The following is a 5,977-nucleotide window of genomic DNA, read 5'->3' as shown; positions in this document are numbered from 1 at the left end:
TCAACTCGTCGACGCAACCGCTGGACACGAGCTTCTCAGCATGATGGATGCTTTTTCCGGTTATAACCAGATCAGGATGCATCCCGACGACCAGGAATGCACCACCTTCACCACCGACAAGGGCCTGTATTGTTACAATGTGATGCCTTTCGGTTTGAAGAACGCTGGGGCAACTTATCAGCGGCTGATGAACGCCATGTTCGCAGAACATCTGGGCAAGATAATCGAGGTCTACGTAGACGACATGTTGGTCAAAAGTATAAAGGCCAGCAGACATGTGGCAAATCTGAAAATCATAATAACCATCCTCTTAGCCTACGGCATGCGCCTCAACCTGGAGAAATGTTTCTTTGGCGTCACCGCCAGCAAATTTCTGGGATATATTGTTAGTGAACGGGGCATCGAGGCCAACCCTGACAAGGTACAGGCCATCCTCAACCTGAAGGACCCGGAATGGAAGGTGCACGTCCAATGCCTCCAGGGCAAGCTAACCGCCCTATCCCGATTCATCTCCAGACTGACCGACAGGTGTGCCCCATTTTTCAAAGTCCTCAAAACAACTCACAAGAAGGTCATCGACTGGAACCCAGAGTGCCAGGCGGCGTTCCAGGGCCTGAAGGAATACCTAGAGGTAGTACCGCTCCTCTCCATCCCTGTCTAAGGAGAAACATTGTACATTTACCTAGCGGTATCTCAGTCAGCGGTTAGCTGCGCCATCGTCCGGTGGGAGGGCCAGGACGAGCTCCCAGTTTTCTATGCCGGAAGAGGCATGAATGGAGCGGAGGCACGGTATCCTCCATTGGAGCAGCTTGCTCTCGCACTCATCGTTGCCGCCAGACGCCTCCGCCAGTACTTCCAAGCCCATACAATACATGTGCTAACCAATCAACCGCTAAGACAAGTTATGCAGAACCCTGAACATTCGGGGTGCCTCAACAAGTGGGCCATTGAGCTCAGCGAGTTTGACATTGATTACAGACCACGAACCGCCATGAAAGGCCAGGCGGTGGCAGACTTCATTGCTGAGCTCACCGAGCGTCAGCCCGAAACCAAGATCGATATACCGCTCGGAACAGAAATTGCTACGGCCGTAGAGCCGGCACCCCAACAATCAGACTGGAACCTACACGTGGATGGTTCCGCTTTCGCCAAGGCCAGCGGTGCCAGAATCATCTTGACAGGACCACGGGGCTTAACGTCGAGTATGCGTTGAAATTCAACTTCAAAGCTTCTAACAACATGGCGGAATATGAGGCACTCATTGCCGGCCTACTCCTCGCCATCGATTCAGGAGCTGACAGTGTCAACATCTTCAGCGACTCTCAGTTGGTCGTTAACCAGGTCAACGACAGTTTTCAGGCTAAGGATCAACAGTTAGCGGCATACTTAGGATACACCAAAACGCTGCTCAAGAAATTCAAGTTCCACACCATCACACAAATACCTAGGGAAAAGAACGCCAAGGCTGATTCACTGGCAAGACTGGCAACCGCCCAACCACACCAGAGCCCAGCAGACACAAGGGTAGAATCCCTGGACAGGCCAAGTATCACCAAAACCCTGTCGGAGATCTTTAGCATTGAGGCCAATCCTAGTTGGATGGACGAGATTATCCAATACAAGCGCAACGGGACATTGCCAGAAGACAAGATCAAGGCGCGGCAGCTCCAGCGGAGAGCAACCCGTTACAGCATGCAGAGCGGCAAACTTTACCGCCAGGGATTCACTCACTCCAACCTTCGTTGTCTAACCCCAGAGGAGGGAAAGGTCGTGCTGGCAACAATACATGGTGGGGAATGCGGAAATCACTCAGGCGCCAGATCCTTGGCTAATCGCACAATGCGACAAGGCTACTTTTGGCCTACGCTTGGTGATGACGCCAGGCGGATATCAAGATCCTGTCACAAATGCCAACAATTTGCAGACTTTCCACACGCTCCGCCGGGACCTCTGTCAGTTATCGTCAGCCCCTGGATTCACTCAACGTGGGGCCTGGACTTGATGGGAAAATTCCAAACCGCCAAAGGTCAATTCAAATACATCATTGTCGCCATTGACTACAGCAGCAAGTGGATAAAGGCAGAGCCACTGATGGTAATAACTACCGCCAAGGTAATCCACTTCCTCTGGAAGAACATCTACTGCCGCTACGGTGTCCCGCATGCAATCATCACAGATAACGGCACACAGTTCAACAATAAGGAACTCATCTCTTTCACCACCAATCTGGGCACCAAGATGCGTTTTGCATCGGTCGCCCATCCCCAAACCAATGGCTAGGTCGAGGCGGCAAACAAGATAATCAAGAAACTGTTGCAGAAGAGGCTCGATGAGGCAAAGGGCTTGTGGGCGGAGAAGCTCCCGGAGGTTCTGTGGGCCATCAGAACAACCCCAACCTCCGCCACAAGTGAAACCCCCTTTTGTATAATGTTTGGGACCGAGGCTGTCCTGCCTATCGAGGTAATCCAACCAACCGCTAGGGTGGAAGGTTACTGCCCCGAGACCAACAGCGACGGCGTTAACCTCGACAAGGATTTACTAGAGGAAAAGCGAGACGCAGCCCATTTGCGCAATCTCCAGAATAAGCGGCGGGTATCACGTTTCTACAACGCCAGGGTTAAGGCCCGCAACCTCCAACTGGGGGACTGGGTAATGAAAGAAGTTATACCCCCGCCAACGAAACTCCGCCCAACTTGGGAAGGTCCATACAAAATTGTAGAGGTCGTTAGCCCGGGCTCCTTCTACTTAATGGACAAGGATGGCGTCACAACGACCCTCCCTTAGAATACCGAACACCTTCGGTATTACTACAAATAGTCATACCGCTACCCAAGAGCATCTTGACTTAGCTAAATTTTTGTTCAATATTTAGCTAAGGGAAGCTACCCAACGGGTACGACCCCGCTTTTGCAAACGCTGTTCAGACAGCTATCAATGAAACGAGGAATTATTCAAACCATTATTACCAAGTCTAGCACTGAGGGCAACTGGCAACGCCAGTCAGCGGACTACGTCGGCTACATTGTGCACTTGGATCAATTTTAATTCCTTTAATGTTTCATTCATGACCAAAAGCAAGTATCAAGACTTCTAGCAGCACACACATTATCACAAACAAAAAGAAACACTTGGAATTTGGGTGCCAACAAATTTCATTTATCTCAAAACAGAATTACATCATTTATGCCTCAGCGGCTACAAAAAAACTTTCCTACTCCTATTTAGGGGTTGGCGGGGTTGGCAGGGTTTGTCAGGTCGGCCCCGCTACCATCAGCAGTTCCACCGGCGGCCTGGGGAGGATTGGAGCGGCTCGTCTAGTCGGACCCTCGGGCTGTGGGACTGGGAGTCTCAATTGTGCCGTCCGCCCGGGTGTGGGCCGCCAAGAACCCAGCGCGGGACCCCTCGGACTGCGTAGTCGTCCGTTGGGAGCCGCCTTCTGGAGGCTCGCCACTCTCCCCACTACCAGAGCAGACTCCGGGACCAGGTGCGGCAGTAGGAGCGGTACTTGTTGTCGGCGGCACTTCCTTACTCGGCTGCACGACCGGCATTGCAGCTTTCGCCCAGTCAATGGCGCCCCTTTGCCGCAACATCTCTACATTGGCCAGGGCACCGGCCTTGGCTGCGTCGTTGAGCGCTTTCTTGTGCTCCGCCGACTGCTTGTACTACTCAACAGCGGCAGCCGCAGCACGGCTTCCCTCAGCCTCCAAGAGAGCGACTTCACCCTCCAGCCGCTTGATTTCAGATTGTTTAGCGGCGGACTCCCGCTGAAGGATCTCAATTTTCTTCTCCTTCGCAGTCACCCGGTCCCGCACCAGAGACATATCCTGCTCCAGCTTGGTGTACCGCTCATTCTGATCCAGGTGCCGCTCAATGGCAACGTTCAGCTTGCCCCTGGCATCCGCCGCATCGCAGTCGGCCTTCGTCAGACGCCGCTCGACGTCAGCCAACTTCTTTTGGGTCTTCTCCAAGTCCCTCTGGAGGCCCACCACTTCCTCCCTCAGCTCCCGCTCAACCAGGGGCTGCTTGGACGCCGCCTGGAACATCTCGTGAAGCCCGACGGCGACGTGCCCAAAGGCTGTGCTGAAGGGCGACTCGCTGACGGCAGTCGACCGAATGATTCCTTCCAGGCCGCCGAACCCCAGCCACTCGCAGAGGTGATACAGGAAGTCCCACTCACTGTCGTTGAGGAACTCGGCGTAGGCAGCAAATGAGTCCAGGCCGCTCGCACCTACCTCTTTCGTCACTTCCGCAACAGCCCCGGGCGGAGCCTGCCTCGACTTCTTGGGCTGCTCTCGAGCCCCCGTTACCTCCACTTCCTCCTCTTCCCCACCGGAGTCCTACTGGCGGCATTTTCGCTGGAGCACCCGCGTGCTCCCAGCAACAGCAGGCCTCGAACCCCCCTCCAGCGGCGCCAACCCCGCTATGGTAACACCCTCGGTGGGGCGCACCGTTTTCTTTGCCGGGCCGCGCCGCAGGGCCGGCGCCCTCTCTTTCCTCGGCGCCGCTTCACTCGCCCCGCCGGTCCCCGCCTGGACGGCAGGCAGCCCGTCACCACCGAGATGGGAGTGGTGCGGCATTGGCAGCACCACAGGAACCTCTAACTGGCTCAGCGCCAGTGTCTCTGGGTCCACCACCGTCTTTTGTGCCTCCATCCCGGAAGCATACATGGCTTCAAGGAAGTTGTCGATTTCAGCACGGTCCATGGCCTTCGCAAACGCGTCACGGCTAGCCTTGTTTCCCGACGGAGTCTCTACAAAAATTAGCGGCAGGGCAGTTAGCTTGGGACAACCTCACCAAAGGTACGATACGGCTAAGATTACTTACCAACGGCGCGCGTCAATTGTTGAGCTACCAACAACTCCCACCCGCTAAGGAGACGGAAGTCCAGCAAGTTGCGATTCCGCCAGCAACCTCTGATGCGTGCTACCCGGCACTCTTCCTCATGAGTTAAGTTGTACCGCAACCCCGCTGCACAAACAGGTCATCATCAGTAGAGTACACAAAAAAAAAAAAAACGGAAACCACGCCAGTCGTGTTCAGCGGAAACAACAAACAACCTCGGATGGGCTGAAATTTTGACTTAATTCTAAACGACGGCTCCCCCTCGTTAGCCCCCGCCTGGTACTCCCATCCCACTGTGGCAACGCAAAACGAGCCCCGCCAGTACGACATTGAGTCCCGCAGGTTTTCGATCAGCTTGGGCGCTCCTTGCCGACGGCTGAGGTTTACTTGCCCTCTACAACCCTGGCGCTTCACGTACACCAATTCATAGAAATGCAACACCTCCGCCACGGTTGGTCCTTCGCAACCAGACAACCGCCACAACGAGTTCAGCGACAGCAGTAACCACCACATGTTAGGCACACTTGCCCAAAGGCGATGCCGAACTCGCACAGCAGAATCTGAAGGTTGGGCACCAGCGGGAGGGTCACTCCCTCGCGGAATATGGCCTCGTGCACCGCGGCATGGCCTACTGGCAGAATCGAAGTTTTCTCCTCTACCGTCGGCCGACGCAGCTTCACCGCGCCGGGCAACCGGAACACCCGCTTCAGCCGGTTGACTGCAACCGCTGTCATCCTACCTCCCGCCTCATCAACGGGGGTGCCGTCCTCAAACACCCACGCAGACTCGGTATCCTCCCCCGCTAGCAGAACCGCTGGCGGCACTATTACTTTCTATCCGCTCTTCGTGCAAGGTATGCGCAGTGGCAGCCTCCCCCGCCCTAGAACTCTCCGGATGCGACGCACGACCCATTTCTACGTCCCACGAAATGGTCTGTAGCGGCTCGACTTCTAGCGGTTCTGGCAGTGAGGTTCCTGCACGGTCAGACGGACGCAACGAGTCAATAAAATTTTTATCCGCCGCGCTGAACGACACTTCAGATCCGGAATCCTCACTGCTCGAGATCTCTATGACGTCGGCCATCCCAAAACCCTAAAACCCAAATTAGTTAGCTCACACAGGATCTAACCTATCC

Source organism: Rosa chinensis, chromosome 2 (genome assembly GCF_002994745.2).
Source record: "Rosa chinensis cultivar Old Blush chromosome 2, RchiOBHm-V2, whole genome shotgun sequence".
NCBI lineage: Eukaryota > Viridiplantae > Streptophyta > Magnoliopsida > Rosales > Rosaceae > Rosa > Rosa chinensis.
This window is presented reverse-complemented; position numbering follows the sequence as displayed.